This window comes from Gorilla gorilla, chromosome 12, assembly GCF_029281585.2.
Source record: "Gorilla gorilla gorilla isolate KB3781 chromosome 12, NHGRI_mGorGor1-v2.1_pri, whole genome shotgun sequence".
Lineage (NCBI taxonomy): Eukaryota > Metazoa > Chordata > Mammalia > Primates > Hominidae > Gorilla > Gorilla gorilla.
In genome coordinates this window covers 49,036,336-49,056,810 of record NC_073236.2, presented here as the reverse complement: position 1 = coordinate 49,056,810, position 20,475 = coordinate 49,036,336, and the positions used below count along the sequence as shown (strand labels likewise).

Below are 20,475 nucleotides of genomic sequence, written 5' to 3'. Positions count from 1 at the left end.
TTTCAAACAAGATGATTAACAATGGAATAATTGGGTTTGGGAAGAAGGCCTTTTTAAAGCAAACTATGGAAAATAATTGAATGAGTAGCACAGTTTTGTAAAACTTTTTTTTCTATTACCCTTTAAAAACTATGTTGCTAACTGCACATCACACTGCATTCATATCCTGGGACTAATACCCCTTGACCTCTGCCATATGAATTAAGGTGGAAGAAGGGTCATAAGTAACAAAGTTTCGAAGTTGAATGAACCTTTTTTTTCCTGTAACTTTACTGACCATTTCCCTTTCTGTTTGAGAGATCTGTGCGGTCCTGTTGCTGAGGTTCTGTGGTTCAGGGGTGTTATCGGCGACAAAGTGCTGATTTCACTTGGGTCTGTTCTGGTTTGTCTTAATTTCTCTTTTAGAGCTTAATTTTCATTTCCAACGAATTAGGCAAGACAGAAAGTGACATTTGGAAAAGAGTGAATGGATGACTAAACATTCACCAGACGTCATTCTTGTAACAGTTAAATGGTAGTGATTCATGTCTCCATCTCTTGATAAAATATAAAGCATTAAATCTTGATTGCTAAACACACTGACAAAACTACCGAACCATGTTCCTGGTTGAGGATGCCTGAAGGTCGACATTTATCTGGGATCTTTTGCCGCTGCTTTGGTATGACTTCTATCAAGATAGCTTTCGACGAGGTAGAACGTTTGCTTTCACTCTGGGTTTTCCTTGGTTTCGACAATTTTTAAGTGTTAACTGAAGGAAATCCCGTCTTGTCAGAATGTTCTTTTCAATACAAATCGCAGTGAAATAACGGGCTAGACAGATGTGGATCCTTCTTGATTTTAGGAAGCACACACCTATCGGCAACTCTCTCTGCCTGGCCTGTGTTCACAGCGGTATTTTTGCCTCTGTCACCATCCTTGGGACTAGGTACAAAAATAGGCTTATGTTCCACGTGTCACCCACCACTTCACTTCCTTTTTAATAGATCATGGGTAAGGAGGTGAGAGGACATGGGAAGGATTGGTATGAAGTAAATAACAGTTAAATCTTTTCAGCCAGGGGTGGTGGCTCACGCCTGTAATCCCAGCACTTTGGGAGGCTGAGGTGGGCGGATCACCTGAGGTCAGGAGTGCGAGACCACCCTAGCCAATGTGGTGAGACCCCGTTTCTACTAAAAAATACAAAAATTAGCCGGGCGTGGTGGTGGATGCCTGTAATCCCAGCTACTCAGGAGGCTGAGACAGGAGAATTGCTTGAACCTGGGAGGCAGAGGTTGCGGTGAGCCGAGATCGCGCTATTGCACTCCAGCCTGGGCGACACAGTGAGACTCTGTCTCAAAAAAAAAAAGAGTTAAATCTTTTCAGATTTCTAGGCTGGAAATCAACAGAACAAGATCTGCTAGCAGAAGTTGTTACATCTCAACTAAGTATAGACTGGAGATGAATCTGACAACCTGTGACATCTTTAAATGTCAAACCCACCGCACATCACAGATGACATCGTACCTAATGATCAAACTCCCTTTAAAATATACTTCATGTAAATACATTTTTGCGAAACCACAAGCTGTTTCTCTCAGTTTTGTTTTCAGCTGGCTTTGATAAGGAGATTGGTTGGCAGCCTACAGCTAATTAAGCAGCTTTCAAGCCAACATCAATGAAAGGTTTTAGGTGACTATCAGAAATACATTCCACTCTTCATGGTCCACCGGTATCCACTATGCCTTTTAATTGTGCCAACAGACCCTGTCAGAAGAGAATGGTTTCTCACTAATCCAAGTTTACAACCAAAATCATCCTGTTTTCAGTGGTGTAGATCCAGTGTCTGTATCTGTCTTGTCAACTCACAACAGCATCAGCACAGGGGGCTGGATTTATGCTCTAAGAAATGCAATTTACCTTTCTAAGCTCACTTATATATATTTGTATCTAACATATTGTAAATTTCTTAAACTTGTTACACATTTAATTTTATAACTAGAGATCAATTTATTTTTATTTATTTATTTATTTATTTATTTATTTAGTGGAAAACAGAGAATGAAGTGCAAGAGACCCTCATTTCCAGGGCAAGAATTCTGAGTTCCTTGGCTTCTTTCATTCTTGTCTGACTTTCCCCCCTCCAGTTGCAGTTATTTCTAGATTTTGGTAAATTATTCATTGCTTTTAAAAGAGAAAAAGCTCGATTTTCTAAATCTACAGTTGAGCTAGCCCTAAACTCTAAAGCCAGATTGCTTTAACAAAATTGTCATCATTTTATACATGACAAATTGGCTTCAAATAAAATGGCAAATGGGAGGAAAACTATATTTTGCTTACACTTAGGAATGCCTGTAAACGTAACAGAGTTTTAAAAAAAATCTTGGTGTTTTAACAAATGCATATTGTGAAAAAGAGGAAGAAAAAATTAGCTGGTTGCCTGTGAAGTAATTGTGCTAAAAACATTCATTTTTAATATATAAGAGTTCACATTTTAATTCATATACTTGCAAAAGAAAAGTGGGATTTTTTTTCTTCATGCTTTGACTATTTAAGGAAAGCTTTTGTGCTGTGCCAGTCTGCTTTTAAGAAATTCCAGAGTTACAGATACAATTGAGGGTGAACTTGAATTTGTTCCGTGGGCACGGCCTTTTCTGTTGTGGTAAAACAAAGTTAAAATGACAACGGTTCTGAAGAAAGTGCTTCAAGACCATGTCCTGTTTCACTCTTTCCAGATGACTAAAATCACCCTCATTTCCCAAGTCTTACATCGGGGGAAGAGGATATGTGGTTTAAAAGAGTGGCAAGTACTAGTTAAGGTCAGGCTTTTTCTGAATGTGAACATTCAGTTATGCTGCATGAAGATAGGGGCAGGTATTGCAGAGTAAAATTCTCATACAGAAAATGTCTGAAAGTAACAAATTAGGTGATTACCACAGTCTCCTTATCCACTGTCATCTTTAATCGTCGTGTTTTTTTTTCAAGGCTGTTTTGTCTGTTTTTAAATGCTGTTGTCTTATATAAATCAGGCTACTTGCTTTAAAGTACCAGAAGAATCCTATAATACTGAAAAAATTGAAATATAAAAAAGTGAAGTAAGAATTCTGAGTCACATGTTTTAGATACGGTGTTAAACAACATAACACATTATCTTGAATGGAAGATGTTATTACCTTGGTGCTCTCATCAGTTCAGCTTGCCCAGAAGCAATGCCAACCTTTCACTGAGAATCTTTTAAACTGACCACAAATGTCCCTATTCTTCTCAATGATTTGAAATGTCCTGTGCTAACTTTTCTATCAGTCAATATATATTTTTCAGTGTTCTTACTGAGTTTTGTTATTTGCTTTTAGTTCTTTTCACTGTTTATTTGCTGGTTTATGTTTTATGAAGAAATCCACTTTCAGAAGAAATGATGACTTATTTTCTGTGGGTGTTTCCTTTCTTCACTACTTTAAGAATTTTCAAGTATAAATAAATTGTGAGAATACATATGTGTGCAAGGAGTGTGGGGAAGAGTTAACTAATTTTTAAATTGAAATGAGGGAAATACTGGGCTGACTACTGGTGTTTTTCAGAGTGTTCCTCAATTTAACAAAGCAAAGCACTGAGTAGTATTTCTTTCTAATATAGATGTTTAAAAACATCTTCCAAAGTAAGTAGCAAGGACTAATGCTCAAAGTGTTGTCTGAAAAATCTAGAAATATCTGCATGCTGTTATGAACAATTCTGTTTCTTTATGGAGAGTTGTTTGGGCTTTTTAGAAACTCATTAATTTGATTGTAAGCGCCTCACTGTTATCAGGAAAAGAAGCTTTAGAAAATGGTTTCAGAATGTGTCATTTTCTCCTTGTTTTAATCTGAGACAGTGTGTGGGCATGCTGGTATTTTAAAAGGCTAAAAATGTTGTACATATTGCTGTGTCTTCAAATATGAGGGAAGATTACAAACAGAAGTTTTCTTCAAGCCTCTGTCTGAAATTATGCTTTTCTTCTTAGTAGTGATTCTTAAATTTTTACGGAGAGATCTTTCATTCTTTTTTTTTTTCATTTTCAATCTGTTGTTGAAATTCAGCAAAACAAATATTTTAAAAGCCAAGTCAGCTTTCTACCGTTTTGATCTGAATATTTAATGCTTTATAAAATAAAACCCTGTGTTTTAATTTTAACTAGTTTCATTCTTTTTTTTATGAAATGATTTGCGGTATTAGACTGTCATTTGGTTTCAATATTAATATATAACATGAACTACGTGGGTGTCACTTATTTTCAGTAGTAAATAACTGCTTAACCGATTACTTTACTTTAACATAGTTCTACTGTTCTCCTTGAGCCTAGTGATCTGCATCTTCAAACAATATTTGGTGTGTGTTTTTGCAAAATAGCATTTACATACTGTGTCATTAAAAACTAGTTTCATGGTGTCATGGTGGTCGGAATCAGGGAATGTCGTGTAGTTGGTTTCAAAATCCATCAGTAGGTTAATCATTAATTATTCTTTTTTCAGGAAAAAACTGATGAGGTTGTTTCAGAATTTGAATTTACTAGAATTCCTTTTTTTTTTTTGCATTAAAAAAAACCTTTTGCATTTTAAGCTTAAAGGGGGTTAATTTGGTAAGAAAAGGTACCTTTTCTGTTTGTATTGTGGCTTGTTCATTTTCTCATAAACTGTATTTGGTAGCTAAAATGTTGAAAGCAGTTTGGGAACAAAATGTCTGCTCAAACCATGACAAAATTGGCCACAATTTGCCGATTGGGCTGATAACAAAAGCCAGCAACACAAAATAGGTAGAAAAACAGTTTGTTCGGTGATGTGAGACCACTGAAGCTCTTTTTTGCATGTTTTTTTTTTTTTCATTCTGATGCTTATGTTGTGATGGAAATACATGAAGTCTCTGCTTACCCATTGTTTCTGATTAACTATTTCATCTTTGGATTTCTTTTAAAACTTCAGAAAACAAGCTGCCCCCTGGGCATCTGAGACAAATTTGAAATAAGAGCCAGCTCTGCACCTAAACATTGTGTTTTCTCTAGACCCCACTTGGTTGTAAATGTCCCAAAGCTCTTATTTTGATCGTTTAAAGCAGCATTTAAATTCCATTTCCCCCACCATCCCAATCTTCAACATTGAATTGTATGGCTTTTACTACACTTTTGCAAGTGTAAAACAAAAATTCTAGTTTGCAGTTTAAAAGAAAAGTTCTCCACCTGGGTATATAGTTGACAAAAATGTCAACAGCTAAAAGTACATATTGACTCTCATATTATGTTCGCAGACTGTAAGCAACTATTAATGTTTTACATGAGACAATACATTTTTTTCAAATGACAGAACGAGATAACAGCCTCCTCTCCCTTGCCTCTGCTGTTGTAACTTCTCATACCTTGTGTTGCCTCTGTGTGTGTGATGGTCTTATTTTTTTGGTCTTAAAAATCAGATCCTCCAGGACAGTAATTAGGATGAGGTTTATGTTTCTACTTATCTAATCTTTGTTTTCACAAATAAATACAAATAACTCAAACTGAAACTTGATGGCTTTGGTGATAATATAATAGCAGCCACGGGGAAATTTTCTTCATTTTAATGTTCTTTCACAACCCACATTCAGTTTCGGTAGGAAAATTATTAACCTTTTCAACAGCATGCTGAAATATGGGTTCACAATAGACTCCTGAGTATGATTTGCAGGTTTTGGTTCTATTTTGAGATTTTGGTGTACAGTTTTTCTCTTTTTTTCTCTCTTTCTTTCGTTCGTTCATTCTCTCATACCAATTGCTTTCTTTGACACCAATCGCAATGACTTAAAATCCTTCAGTTGATATCTTTTTAATGTGTGCACGTTATACAGTGTTTGCATTTATTTTTTTATTATGAGAAGGGAGAATTCCTATTTCCTTCTCTCCTACTGATTGGTTCTATGAAAGAGGACATACTCTTTATTCTCACTGTTTTTCTCCACTCTAATCCTCATGTGGAGGTTGTGAGTCCTCCAGCCCCATTTAAAAAAATCCAGCTGAGCCACATTTCCCCGAGGGCACCTGGCTCCATGTCAGCCATCAGATCTGACTCCTGTCTGCCTCCAGTGGCCTCGTGTCTGTGTCCATCACACCAAAGCAAGTCCGCCTGTTTGGGCTTGCTGTCCTGAAGGTCTGCACGGCCTCAGGCTTCCAAGGAAGGCCTGGGTGGCGGTGTCTCCATAGCTGACTGCTGCTGGGGCTGCAGGTCTGGAAGGGCTATTGGAGGGAGGTGATCATGATTTTGTAACTCTGGCTTCTTCACCTGAAACACACACGAGGGCAGGACCTGGGGCCAGAGAGGCAGGTGAGTAGGAGGATCTCGGATAACAGTTTCTGTTTTAGGCATCCCCTTCTCCAAGTCTGGCTGGGACAGCCACACCTGCAGAGAGGGCCCTGATTGGGGTCGTGGTCCTGCCCCACATCTGGCAAGCCTGTGCCTCATGTACTCACAGTCACCTTTTTTGTTTGATCCCCATCCATCCTAAGTCCCCACCCCTCTGCAGTGCCCTACCCTACCTGTTCCCACCGTCCCTGCAAAGTTGAATATGGAAACTGAGAAACACATATTTTATCTGTAACAAATGTGGACATTTCCAGTATTTTAGCCTGGGTTTTTTTCTTCTTCTTCTTCTGCTTCTCATACTTCCTGTATGAGGTTAGTTTTTTTAAAATGATAAACAAACTATTTTTTTTTTCAACTTTTTTGGGAGGCCTGGTTGTCTAGTGCCTCCTACCTGTGTTGTTGTGAGCCTTTTGCTGGTGCTGTCTACCTGGGCACAGAGGTCGTTGTGAGCAGAGCCTGAAAGTGGGAGTGGGGGATGTGGTGTTTTGCACAGGGTTGCAGTGAGGAGGGTTGAGCTGGTGAAAACACTTCTGTTCTCCTATTTGAGAGAGATGCAGCAGAATTCATGGCTGTCGTGTTCTGTGCAGGCAAAATGAGCTGAAGGATGGAAGGCAAGGGGGATAGGGGCAGGGGTGGAGCATGGCTAGAAGAGACATTTGATGTTCAGGGAGAGAACACTGGTGCAGATTGAATATCCCACAGTGCTCAGTCCCACGCTGTGCAGATGAGCAACATCTGGAAAAGAAGATTAAGGGATGAAGCATGCCAACATTTCTCCCCAGGTCACCCCAAAAATGAGTTGAAAATTCTGGATGGCTTCTGAGCTGCTTGCTCTTTCCGCCCCCAGTCGGGATCTCAGGAGAGAGCGTCCGGCAAGTAGCTTGGGTACAGTTGACTAAGTGTGAACATCAGTAGCCAGCCGCATAGCCAACCTGCAGTCACCCATGGCCCTGCATACAAGAGTGTCACTAGGAGCAGATATCACTTGCCACTGGTGGTTGGGTGTATCTGAATCACCTGGGCACTGTGAAACACACATTCCTAGGCCCCAGCCCCAGGGTTTCCTTCTTAGAATATGTGAGGTGAGGCCGGAGAATTTGCATTTCTAACAACTCTCAGGTAATGAGATGCTGCCAGTGCTGATACTCCCATTGAGAACCGCAGCCTAGAGCCAGGGTGCTTGAAATGCCTAAAAACCATGTCTACTGGAGTCTGCAAGTTGTCTCCACTTTTTTCCTAATGTCCCTTTGTGTGTCCTACCACAAACTTAAAATCCACACCAGCCTCTCAGAAGGCCTTTTGCATTTCTCAGTAACTGCACAGCAAGGTTCCTGTCATCTTGGCCTTTTACCATGTCCATCAGACTATAAAGTGGCTAAAATGTTTTTGAGGTTTGGTTCTCTGAAAAATGGGTTTTATTTTACAGATAGTGAAAGGGTCAAGCTGTAGTGTATGGTATCACTAGACTAGGAAACAATCTACCAAGGGCCAACCCTTGGGTTGCTGCCCCTTGACAATTTCCGCCTTTATTATAAACTAAGGGAGCTGTCATAGGTTCTTCCCTATGTAGAGCACTCTTGACGTAAGTGACACCATCTTAGAAAAAGACTCCATCTTACATGTCAAAAGGCATCATGCCAACAGGGAACAGATGGCCACCTAATCAATAAAGACCACACCCAACCAGATAGGGACATCACCAGCCCTCTTCTACTATCAGTCCTTGCCAGAGGTCTCAGGGCTATAAGAAGAGCAGGATTTCACCAGCTTGAGATGGTCGTCTTAACAGAGCCTTGCTCTGTTGTTGCTCGTGATCAGCACCCGGCATCTGCTGCCAAAGACTCTGCCCACATCAAAGACTCTTGAAGTCTGTCCGGAACAGGCCAGGACACTCTCGTCCACGTTGCTCTCATTGGATTGGCTCATTAACCCTTTCTTCTATCCCCTTCTCACTCTTTTTTTTTTCAAAGCCACACTTATGCTCTTTTATCCCCTTTCTCTCGATGTTAAATGTTACTGTTTCATGTGGAATGTTTAATATAGCATTTATATATTGATTAAGTTAAGGACACTGCTGTGTATGGTTTGCAATATTGACTGACTTGCAGAGTGGCTTAAGCCTGAGTGCTCACAGCTCTGACTACCAGTTGAACAGGACGTATTAAGGAGAATCACTTCCTTGGGAACTCCATGTAACTTGTGGCTTTTGTGATTGAAATAGCATCAGTAAAAGTCTGACCCTGTGGAAAGACACAGATGTGCGTGGACCCGGCTATGTCTGACTTTGTGCTGCTCAGGACACTCTCTGTAACCAAAAGTGAGAGAGCCTGGAAGACCTCAGGGGGTCGGATGTTTGAAGGGGCTGCTGAGTATCCTGGCAGGCAGCAGAGCCTCACCATCAGTTTGCTGCATGGAAGGCTGTGTGCCTCTATTTCCCTGCTATTTGTTGAACTCCCTTGAGCTCCGGTCCTTCCTAAGTGAGAGAGATGATCCCAATAGCACCAACCTGAGAGGGCTGGGGAGATGTTTGAAGGAAAGCTTGGCTGGGGAGCTGTAGCTGGCCTGTGGTACATGCTCAGTAAATGTTGGCCAGGAGACCCGGGTGTGTGTCCTGGGACTGTCACACTCTGCTGACGAGGGTATTGAAAGTCCCCACTCAAAGACACAGAATCTTCCTGACCAAGTGTAGGTCTGTAATGACGTGTGGAGCACTTTGCAGAAACTGCTTCTCAGGGGGGGTCCCCTTGAAAAGGTGCTAAGTCTGCTCAGAGATACGTGGCTGAAGCTCTAGACGCGGGAGCCTCTGTCAGAGACAAGGGCAGGGGGACTCAAGTGCTGCTGCCTGGCTCCCCTGCCCTGACAGCTCTAGCAGCACACGAGTCTGATTTATACAAAGAACCCATCTCATATCTCCCTAAAATTAGTCTGTGATAAGCAATATACATTTCCTGAGTGTGCGGTCTAGGTTTTAATATTCTGAAAAATAAAAACAGTGGTCTCTTGAGAGCTGAACAGTTTGGTAGTTACTGAGCAGGCTCCATCCTTCTTGGCAATTCTTTTGAAATCTCAAAAAGTTGGCTTCCTATACTGTTAGAATCTGATGTGAGTCAAGAATGGACAGGGTGTGAGTTCCTCACTTGTCCCTTTTCTATGCATTGAGGAAGACCTCGGTGCTGCCAATGGGGCAGAGGAAGCTCAAGTGTGTTTTTGCATGAGGCTGGCTGGAAGCTCTGGCTTGGGCTCTCAGCGGTGAGGTACTGGCAGTTCCTTGGATGTCACAGCAAATCGAAGCTTGTGGTCTTCACTTCCTCCTACCTTGAGACTTACTGTGCAGAAAGTAGAGGCTTGGATCGTTCAACTTCAGGGGCAAAACAGCCTGCCTTGGGGGTGGGACTGGGGGTACGCATCTGTGCCACTGCTTCTCTCCCTTTGTCAGTTTACCATGCCAGCAGCCTTCTGTCTGTTATCAGGAACAGAAAGAGCATGATTTGGGAGCTAGCTGGGGAGCTTCCTGAAGGTTGCCTGAGCTGCATTTGGGGCCCCTGATGAGGGCTTCTATTCAGAGTGATGTGTGTGACCCTGAGGCCATCTCTCAGATCTGGGGGGAAGTGAGGTTGTGTACCCACAGTGGGGAGACCTACCTGGCTGCTCATCAATATTAGACACCTGCAGGAACAGCAGGTCAGCCAAGCCAAAGAGTAAGAGTGGCCCTGTCTGTGACTAGATGCTTCTTCAGGGTTGCCTCAACACTGGAGTGGCGCTGGTGGTCTCCACCCACTCCCAGTGTACGCTGGCGTCTAGGAATCCATGTGTGTGATCGGCCCTGAATTAGGGGCAAAACTTTTAGTTCTCAGATGAACTGTCGTGGGTTTATTCAGTGATAACTAGACAGCCAGGCCAACATGGAGTTGATTCATCCATGCAAAACCTCCCAGACAAGGCCTTGCAGTGGAGAACTGGAATTCAGAGTCTTCTCAGCTTTGGCCAGAAGCCAAAGGTAGGAGAGGTGGGAGAGACCCAGGTCCTGGTCCCAGCTGTGTCCCATCCAGAGTGACCTTGGGAAGGTTGCCAACTTCCTTTTTCGGTGAGCCTTGCTTTCTTCACCTGCAAGGTGAAGGGTTGGTTGGATGATCCGTAAGGGCCGGCCACCTCTCACTCTGTGACTTTGGCCCAAGGTCCACATGGTTGGGTGTTCCATACTGTAGCCCTCCTGGGCTATTACATTTTGGTTTTTCATTGCACTCAGAAGTGGGGGTAACTGGTGAGGGGCACGGGTTGGTAAACCACCTCTCTATTTCAGTGATGAAACTAAAGAAACCAGGTTTCCCCTTCCACCCCTACAGGCCACTGATGCATTACTTAGTTCCTGTTTCTCTTTGCCCACCCAGGAAGACACTGCGTATGAAATCCTGGGCCCAGATGCTGGACTTTAAGCCACATTAGAAAATGCTAGCTCATAGGACTCAAAATGGGAAGCTGGCTTTCCCAACAGATTCATCTGGGCAGTGTTCCTCCCAGAATGTGTAGGAATCATGGGGCCAGGTTCGTCAAGGCTCAGGAAGCTCGGTTTTTCACTGTCACTAGCCAATGAGGCCTTTAAGGAAAAAACAGATAAGACTGTAGGAGTTTATATGGATCCGTTAACTCACTTGTACAAGACATTGGGAAAGATACTGGGGGTGGTGGGGGAAACAATACAGAGTTTCAAAAGATAAATAGAGACTGTCATAATCACCACATGTCCTGGCAGCCAGGGCTACGGGGTCAGGAGAAGCTTTATTCCCTGGCCTGCAGCACTGCAAGAGACCCTAGGAGGAGGAGAGCTCCGCCAGGCCCTGCAGGCTGGGCAGTCTGCCTTCGGCCACATTTCCTAACACCACTCTGCAGAGCCCTGCCAGCAAAGGCCAGTGTGCAAAAAATGTTATGCCCCATATATGTTTGGGAAGTGCACAATAATTTAAACATCTTTCTTATTTCTTAACTTCTCTGGGTATTTTGTGTGCTACTGTATCTTGTGAATGAATCTCAAGAGGAAGGATGAAGCTTTTCCAAAATCACATGCCTTCATCTCATTTTACAGAAAAATTTGTGCCTAATATTAACCAAAGGAAATGGGGAGCAGCAGGGCCAGTGGGTTTTCATGGTGAACTGAGGGTTGCATCTTGGACAGGTTGCATGTGGAAGGGACAGCAGGGTTCCCAAGGAAGCTTTGCACGGTCATGGGTAGAGCCATCCCTTCTTCATCCATAGTGAATATGGCTGGAAATAGCGGGTAGTCTTGGATTTGACCTCCCTCCCATGGAAGTGCTGTCTCCAGCTCGCTCCTGGAAAAACTGCTTTCTCCCCAAAGTGTGTCTGAGCAGCAGATTTAAGCGTGAAGTTGGTTTTGTGGGGCTACAGTATGGACTTTGGGAAGATGGTGCCATCTGTATTTCTGATTCTACTGTCCCTCTGTCTGTCTTTGGAAGTATCCTTTCACTTGTTTGGGAGACTGAGAATGATTTTCTGCAAACAGTGAGCCAGACCATGCTGGTCTCAAGCAGCAGAGCAGTTATTAACAGAATCACAGTCTTTCTGGAGCTGCTGTCAGTCCTGTGCCGTCCTCAGGGCCTTTGCTTGGTCAGGGGCCCCACTTCTTATCCACCCTTCCCTCTACCTCACCGAGGCTGCTAGGCCCAGGTGTATTGTGATTATTTGATGTACCTGGGAGGCCATGTCTCCCGGGGAGGCTCAGGACCTCATTGGGCTGGAATTCCACGGGGATCTCTCATTGGGTCTCTTTGGGCCTTTGGAGAGGGGAGTGCAGGGCACCACCTGGGCCAACACCTGTGCCATCCTGTAAGTCCTTGTGTGACTCTTCATCCAAGTCAACAGGGGCATGTAGGGGAAGAGCCTCAGGGCCCATCAGGAGTCAGACCCTGACCAGGAAGTCAGAACTGAATCAACTTTTCAATAAACACACAGGCTGGCCCCAAACAAAGCAGCAGGCTTTTGGGAACATCTGCCTTTTCAGTCTCTTCTGAATTCTGTTTATGTGGACACCCCATGTCCTGCACCACCATTGCCGCCAGCAATGTTTGTTGCTTGCCAATATTTGAATAGATGCTGATAAATTTGATTCTCTGGCTTATTGTGGCATTCATGATATGTCTTTCCCTTTTCAGTTTCCATGTACTAGAGCGACTGTCAGTGTGGTTGGCAGTGACCTGTGTTTTTCATGCATGTTTTTGTTTCAGAATAACTGGGAGATGAAACAGGAAGCTCTATGACACACTTGATCGAATATGACAGACACCGAAAATCACGACTCAGCCCCCTCCAGCACCTCTACCTGTTGCCCGCCGATCACAGCCGGAATGCAGCTGAAAGATTCCCTGGGGCCTGGTTCCAACCGCCCACTGTGGACTCTGAGGCCTCTGCATTTGCGGGTGGTCTGCCTGTGATATTTTGGTCATGGGCTGGTCTGGTCGGTTTCCCATTTGTCTGGCCAGTCTCTATGTGTCTTAATCCGTTGTCCTTCATTAAAAGCAAAACTAAAGAAAACAGAATTGTTTGCTTATTAGCTATCTTTAAACGCTGATTGAAAGGATATCGAATAGTGTTTGAGGGAACCCTGGCACATCCACACAGCTCATCTGACATCTTTAAATGTGTGTTGGGCTTGACTCTCTCATAACTCAGCCACGCTTGCCTTGCTGCTTCTCATACCTCTCCAGATTGCTGTAGAGTCAGTGTGGGCAGACTGACATTTGAGAGAAACGTCGGGCTTCATCTGGAAGCCTCTTTCCACACCCACCCTGATCGTGGCCTGTAAACTGTGACCCCAAGATCTCCATTAACCTTGGGCTTTCCACTAGAGACATCTGCCATCTCTGCTGCCTCCCTCCCCTCACACATCCTTTACTGCTTCACTCATTCATCCCATAAGGATTTCTTAGGGGCCTGCTGTGTGCTGGTTCTGGAGACAAAACAGTGGATGGGACCAACTCAGCCCCGGTCCCCACCCAGCACCTCTAGCCAAGTCTGAGTGGGCTCTGCTGAAGAAGTGTTGGGTGCACTGCACAGTTCATCATGGTCGATGGCTCCGTCCCATTTCACTTAGATGCCCCGATTTCCTAAATGCTTTCTTGAACTCTGACACTCTGGGACTGGCACCTGAACAGTCTATAAAACGGTGAAATGTCGAAGCATTCCTTCTGTGTAATCCCACTCTCTTCCCCAACCTCAAGCAGGACAATTTGACTCCCTCCTGAGGACATGGCCAGACAGGCCGTTAGTAGGAGCCTTCCAGAACTTTCTGGCAATCTTCACTTTTAAGCTTAGCAAACATCTAAGAATATTTTTAAATGACCATGTTTACTCTTTTGTACTTGTTGGAATTAGTTTACCAATAGGCCATGATGATGATCACAAAACCCCCTATGTACATGCACAGTGTTCATTGCAGTGCATATCCAGGTCTCAACCCAAATGTCCCCTTCTCAAGGAGAATTCCCTGAGCACCATGTCCTGAGAGAACCCTCCTTCCTCCCCACCATTGCTCTCTATCTTGTGATTTTATTTTATTTTATTCATAGACTTATCATTATCAGCAGTTATCCTGAATGTTCAATTATCATCTGTCTGTCTCTCACTCCACTCCCAAAAGGCAGACTGTGGTCTGTCTTATTTCCCGGTCTGTCCCCGGCGTTTGAGATCTGAGCCTCATCAACAACTATGTGCTGACTGGGTTCATCCTCTTATTACTTCTCAGGCACACCGAGATGCTGAGCAGCCCAGTGCTCTGACCATGTTTGGTGGATAAGGAAACTGATCTGAGTCTGGTGAATGGCCTCACTAGGGTGAGGACCCAGGCTTTCCTCTGGGACATCACCCAGCAGAAAAGGGTGATTGTGAACTCTCTACTGTCTGGACAGTCAGGTTCTCATCAGAAACCAAGCTTTGCCCTGCTGATAAACTTCCTAAAGTTTACGTAATTTGCCCCCATCCTGGAAGATAAAGACCACTGTGTTGTGGAGGGAAATAGCCTCAGCTGGGCGTCTCTGGATGCTACTTTCTCCAGCAGAACACTAAGAAGATCAGATGAGATGAATACAAAGATTCCACCCTGCCCTGAGTTTCTGCTGGTTCTACCTGGCTAGGTTCTAGCAGAAGAGAAGGAAGTATACAAGGGTAACATGTGCAAGGGCAGTGTACAAGGGTAACATGGGCATCAGGGACAGTCCTCCTGAGGATGTAAGGAGCCAGGCCCAACTGTGGGCTGGCAGCCTGCCCCAGGGGTTGCTCACACACACCTAACTCCGGCCCCTCTGGACACACCCTTGCCCAGGTGCAAGGGGCTCCGCTGGGAAGAACATCTCCACCCAAGTGATCACTCTTCCTCTGCGTTTTTGAGCAGGATGAAACCACATTCTCTACCCATTTCGCAGTCTTACCCCCAGGATTATTTATGACCTCAAAAAGATGAAAGTCACAGGTGCAGGGAGGACCAGACGTAACCCATATGATGCCTGCAGGATAGTTAGTTCACAAGGATATTAGGAGAAAGAACAAAAGAGAAGTGACCACACAATTCTAGATGGTTAAGGCAATAGTTCTGACCCTGGCCAGACATTAGAATTACCCAGAGGTTATAAAAAATCCAGACACCCAGGATCCACTTGGACCAATCACATCAGAATCTGGGGATTGAGGGGGTGTAGACATCAGTATTTTTTACAACTCTGCAGGTAATTTCAATGCATAGCCAAGACTGAGAAACATTGGTCTCTCAACGTACCATCCAATGTGGTAGCTGTTAGCCACAGATATCTATGGAACATTTAAAATGTGGCTTGTACAACCAAGGGACTGAATTTTTAAATTCCTTTTTATTTTGAATTTAAATATCCACATGTGACTTGTGGCTGCCATATTGGACTGTGCAGGTACAGAACATGTCTATGGTCACAGGAAGTTCTACTGGCTAGTGTGGTCCAGGGGAACCTGGAGTCCTATCACTGCCGAGTGAAATCCTGCTGATCCTGAAGGGACTTTAAGGTAATTCTGTCTGTTAACTTCACTAACAAGCCCTCCTGTCTTGGGTTTGCTGTATATTTTTCATCTATGTTTCAAGCCAGGGCTTGTGCAGCAGCAAGGGTGACAAACTTTCAAAGCACTGCACTGTAGGATTGAAAAGCATTGAAAATACAGTTATGCACTCACTAATGTCTCAGTCAACAGTGGACTGCATATACAATAGTGGTCCCATAAGATTATAATGGAGCTGAAAAATTCCTATCACCTAGTGATGTTGCAACTGTCATAATGTTGTAGCACAATGCATTATCTTTTCTGTGTGAAGACATGTTTAGATGCACGTATTCTTACTGTTGTGTTACAATTGCCTGCAGTATTTAGTGCACTGAAATGACGTACAAGTGTGTAGCCTAGAAGCAATAGGCCATACCATATAGCCTAGGCAGGTAGTAGGCTATGCCATCTAGGATTGTGTAAGTATACTCTGTGATATTCGCATCACAAAGAAATTGCCTAACGATGCATTTCTCAGACTGTATCCCTCTCATTAGCAATGCATGATTGTATCTGTAAAAATCTAAGGCCCAGACCTCAGTCTTTTGGTGTTCATTCTGCTGGTTTACTCAGTTTGCATCTTTGAAGACCCAGTCCTAGAAAGGAGCTTTCTAAATTATTGTTTAATTAGTGTAATCCAAGAATTTATGAGACTTTTGGAAAAGCAGAGCGCTAGAAGTGCCACCTTTCGGAGGTCACGGATTTAGTCAGGTGGCCCAGCAAACTCAACTCGTTGGGGTTAGAGATGGAGAATTAGAACCAAAGCTGAATCACTTTCTGCTTATCACTCATAGACTGCCAGATTTTCTTTTTTTGTTGGAGGGAAAGCACCTTACAACAAATAATAATACTATTTTGAATTTCAGAGCTTTCCCTTTTTCAAAGCACTTTACCACCTCTGACTTATTTTGTCCTCCTAACAAGGCCATAAGATAAGGAAGGGAGGGCTTTTTAGAGCCTGTCTAACACCCTAAGACAGAGCTTAATATTGCTGAAGGCACTGAAAAGTATAGGTTTTGTTCTCTCATCCCTGGCCACACTCAAGTACTTAGTGACACAATTTGAAGCAAATTGAGATAGATTTTTAATCCTACAGTGGACTGTGTTTTTAATAGACACTAGAGCTTCACATTTGTTCTCTTTGGTTCCATCCCAGGTTTCTAACCTTGTGCCTAAATTTTTGGGGGCCCTTTCTTCCTCAGAGCTTTGTGTGATCTGCAAATTTGGTAAATATGCCTTCATTTACCATGTCTCCTTCCAAGGTGGGTTTCACCATGTTGGCCGGGATGGTCTTGATCTCTTGACCTCGTGATCCACCCGCCTCAGCCTCCCAAAGTGCTAGGATTATAGGCGTGAGCCACCGCACCCAACCTCCAAGGTGTTTTTTAAATGGTGAATGGGACAGAACACAGGACAGAGTCCCATGGCTCTCCATGAAGAAAGTCCTGTGTCACTCCAAAGGATGTCCCCTGTGCAGAACCAACCACGCTAGGCTGACATCCTTACTTTTGGGTCCCCAACCTTCTCATGGGTAGAGCTGCAGAGAGTCATTTCAAACCACACTTGCCTGTGGGCAGAAAGCACGGAATTGTCTGTCCAACTGGGGACTCAGGAGCAGCCTGGCTGTCTGCAGCAGCTGCAAAGGGAGCAAAGGCAGCAAAGGCAAGCAGGACTTCCATGAGCTAGGAGGTGGCCTTCTTTGGAGATGAGTGTCCTGCCAATTGCAAGTCCTCCTGGTCACACCATCATCTGGCCCATCTTTTGTATCTTAGATCGGATAGGGTGAGAGGTTTTCAAAGGCTTTACTGAAATCAAGACACACTTTCTGGGGCATTCCCCTAATCGACTGTTCTGGTGAAGCTCGTCAAAACAGGAAATGAGGTTAGCATGGAATGACTTTCTCTTAGAGAACTTATGTTGCTTCCTTGAGACCACCAATTTCTTCCCAAAAGCTTGCGAGCCTTATTTCGTGTCTCTTTTGGGTTTTCTTGGAACTTGGAGGAAGTCTGTTCTTCTGTAGTTTTTAGAATCCATTCCTCTGGAAAATGGTGGTGGTATTTGCTTATTCCCAGCCTTCCAGACTCTCTCCCTTTTTCTCCAGTATCTCTAAGATGTTTGCAAGTTTGTCTGAAGTGAGATCTGCACATACTTGAACTACAGCAAGAATGGGATTGACCCACATGCTCCGTGCCCACAACCAGGCTGACAGGGCCGCATGTGGGCTCTCTGGCATGGGCTTTAGGCAGCTCCTTCCCCTGAGAAGCTGTTGGATCCACATGTTCTCATGGTATCAAAAATGGCAGGAAGAGAAAACTAACCTGGTGGAGATGAAACTTAGTGGGAACGCTCCGCTTTCCTCCCCTGCTCCGTGTGTGAGCACTTGGCTCAGAAATGCACTGTGGCTGAGACAGCCCTATCTGGCTTCACCTAAGCCTACCCCCGTGTTGAGTTCTTTAACTTAGTTATCAAAGCGGCAAGGGTTTCAGATCTAGACAAGCTGCATCATGCTTATTTTTGCTGAGGTTTTCTGACAAATGGCTCTACTTGAAATTTCCAGATTTAAATGTCTGTTTTATTAAAACTAAAGTACTTTTGAGTCATATTTGCTTTTATGTAGTAGAAGCAAGTAGAGGAGAGTCCATGGGAAGGAATAGCTGGCTTTGCCTCACAGGTGTTTAGGGAGGACTGCTGTCTCCAATGCAAGACCTGGATTACCGTTTAGAGATCCACCTACCCCTCATGATGCTCTTGTTGCTGGAATCATGGTCTGTTTCATGCTTTACATGACTTAGCAGGACCTTGAAAGCTGTCCTGAGTGCCCATGCTGGAATGGGGCAGATTTCAGTTCCCTCTCCCTCACTCCCGCGTGAACCTCAGCCTGACTCTACTCAGGTCTAGGGTACTTAGTGTGTTCAGTGATGATTGTCTACGTAGATGGATTAATAAATATGCACTTTATAATCATCCCAGCTACCATCTAAGGTTCTAGCTTTCTCTGGAGACATTTTTGGTGGTTTACAATGTTATTTTCCAGTGCGCATAGCAGGCCCCAGAGGCAAGGTGATCACCCTTTTGTTTCAGTTAAGAAAACTGAGTTTTAGTGAGGACAATCAATTTTTCCCATATCACAAAACTGGTCATGTGATGCTGCATCCCGTATTTAAGTCCAGAGCAGTGAGCTTCTCCCTATCCCTCTATTATCCTGCCATTTTGTATTTTGTAGGTGTGTAAAATCAAATGTCATTCTTCCTTAAAAAGGACTGTGAATGGTAAGCAACAGTTGGGAAGGGTGACACCAGACAATGGCTGAAAACAGGGCGACTGGAAGTTGACTGATGGGTGCTGAGCGCTTGGCATCCCTTCCTGCTGCAGACCCCACTGGAGTCTCCTCAGAAGGGGACACTGGTGGCTTCCATTGGCCCTGCCTCCCGCCAGGGCTGTGTGAGGATCCACATGGGCTGGGATGAGGGTGGATGTTGTTCTCTGAAAACTGTCCACTGCTCAAAAGTGATGTTGTGGCCGGGCATGGTGGCTCACAACTATAATCCCAGCACTTTGGGAGGCTGAGGCCGGTGGATCATGAGGTCAGGAGTTCAAGACCAGCCTGGCCAACATGGTGAAACCCTGTCTCTACTAAAGATACAAAAAATTAGCCAGGCGTGGTGGCGTGTGCCTGTAATCCCAGCTACTTGGGAGGCTAAGGCAGGAGAGTCACTTGAACCCAGGAGGTGGAGGTTGCAGTGAGCCGAGATTATGCCATTGCACTCCAGCCTGGGTGACAGGGGAGACTCCATCTCAAAAAAATTTAAATAAATAAATAAATAGATGTTGCTGGGTCAAAAAGGGAGAGGCCCCACCCTGACCCCCTAGCACCAGAATCTGCATTTCAGCAAGATCCCAGGGGGCTGTCACAGTTGCTAGCTCTGCTCTTTATGCTCGCCTCAGCTAGGTGCTGAGTACCTGCTAGAGGAGTGAATTCGGTCTTTATTCTTCAGAGGCACTGGTCAGAGGGTGGAAACATCAGACAGGGACTCCTGGGCCCCCAGGCAGGCCTCCATGGGGATGGAGCGGGGGATGGAACATTTGAGAATCACCAACATGCAGCAAGGACATTAGTGAGAAATGAGTTCCACCTGCCAGAAGGGAATCTGAGAAGGGAATGCACAAATCAGGAAAATATACCATCAAAAACTACAACTCTTCTACCTCCAGCCCTCGCCACCAATTCCTATCCCGTTATTTTATATCCGAGAGGGTTGATAGGCAGCAGACACACTGATTCTGTAAGCATTGTCCCTAGTCCCTGTAGGCGAGGTGACCATGTACCCAAGTTCATTCAAGGTGGTCCTGTCCATGCCTATTAGAAATGAGTTCATAATTCCTTTTAGCTCCGCCTTTCACTCTCGAGCGTGCCCTTGCTTGACGATTCCTATCTGGCTTGGATACCCTCACTTATATTACCTTATATCTGCTATTATATTTCCCCAAGAAGTTGCTTTACAAACACTGACTCCTCAACACACAGTCATCTCTAAAAGAAAGGGTGTTTGGCAGTTCCTCGACAGTTCTGGAAAGGCTGCCTTACTAGAAGCAGAGTCAGCCATGGGGGGGGGGTGAGAACGAAAGTGTGCACTCAAGCATGTGTGTGTTCGGGGTGCGTGGGTATGGGTGTGAGACATGGTCATATGGGTTCTGTGTACCTGCATGTATGACACAGGTGTGGGTGCAGAAGAGGACACGGGGTGTCTGGTGCATGGGTGCCTGTATGCACGTGGGGTGGTTGCGTGCATCTGTGAGTGCACATCTATGGTATGTGTGTATGCTTGTGCATACATGCCTGTGTGTTTGCATGTGTGGTGTGGTATGGTGTGAGGGAATGCATGGGCGGATATAAGTGTGGGTGTCTTAGTGGATGTGTGCATGGATGTAGTATGTGATGTGGCTGGATGTGGGTATGACATGTGTGCAGTATGAGAGTAGGGTTCTGTAGCACGTGTGTGTATGCAGTATGTATGTTTGTGGTACATGTGCATTGTGTGTGGCTGGGGGTGGGTGTCTATGTTGCAT

The 20,475-nt window shown here is 44.4% G+C and overlaps 2 long non-coding RNA genes across 7 annotated transcripts in view; both read left to right on the top strand.

Moving 5' to 3' along the window:
* Window positions 1-12,884, top strand: part of LOC101152339 (uncharacterized) — a 42,079-nt gene extending 29,195 nt beyond the window's left edge. Inside the window, exon 2 of the long non-coding RNA XR_008677017.2 lies at window positions 12,573-12,884. This is a non-coding gene — a long non-coding RNA (uncharacterized lncRNA). The remainder of the gene's footprint in view (window positions 1-12,572) is intronic.
* The window catches only part of LOC129531685 (uncharacterized), a 169,454-nt gene that overhangs the window by 53,912 nt on the left and 95,067 nt on the right, over window positions 1-20,475 (top strand). The gene's annotated exons all lie outside the window — the stretch shown is intronic.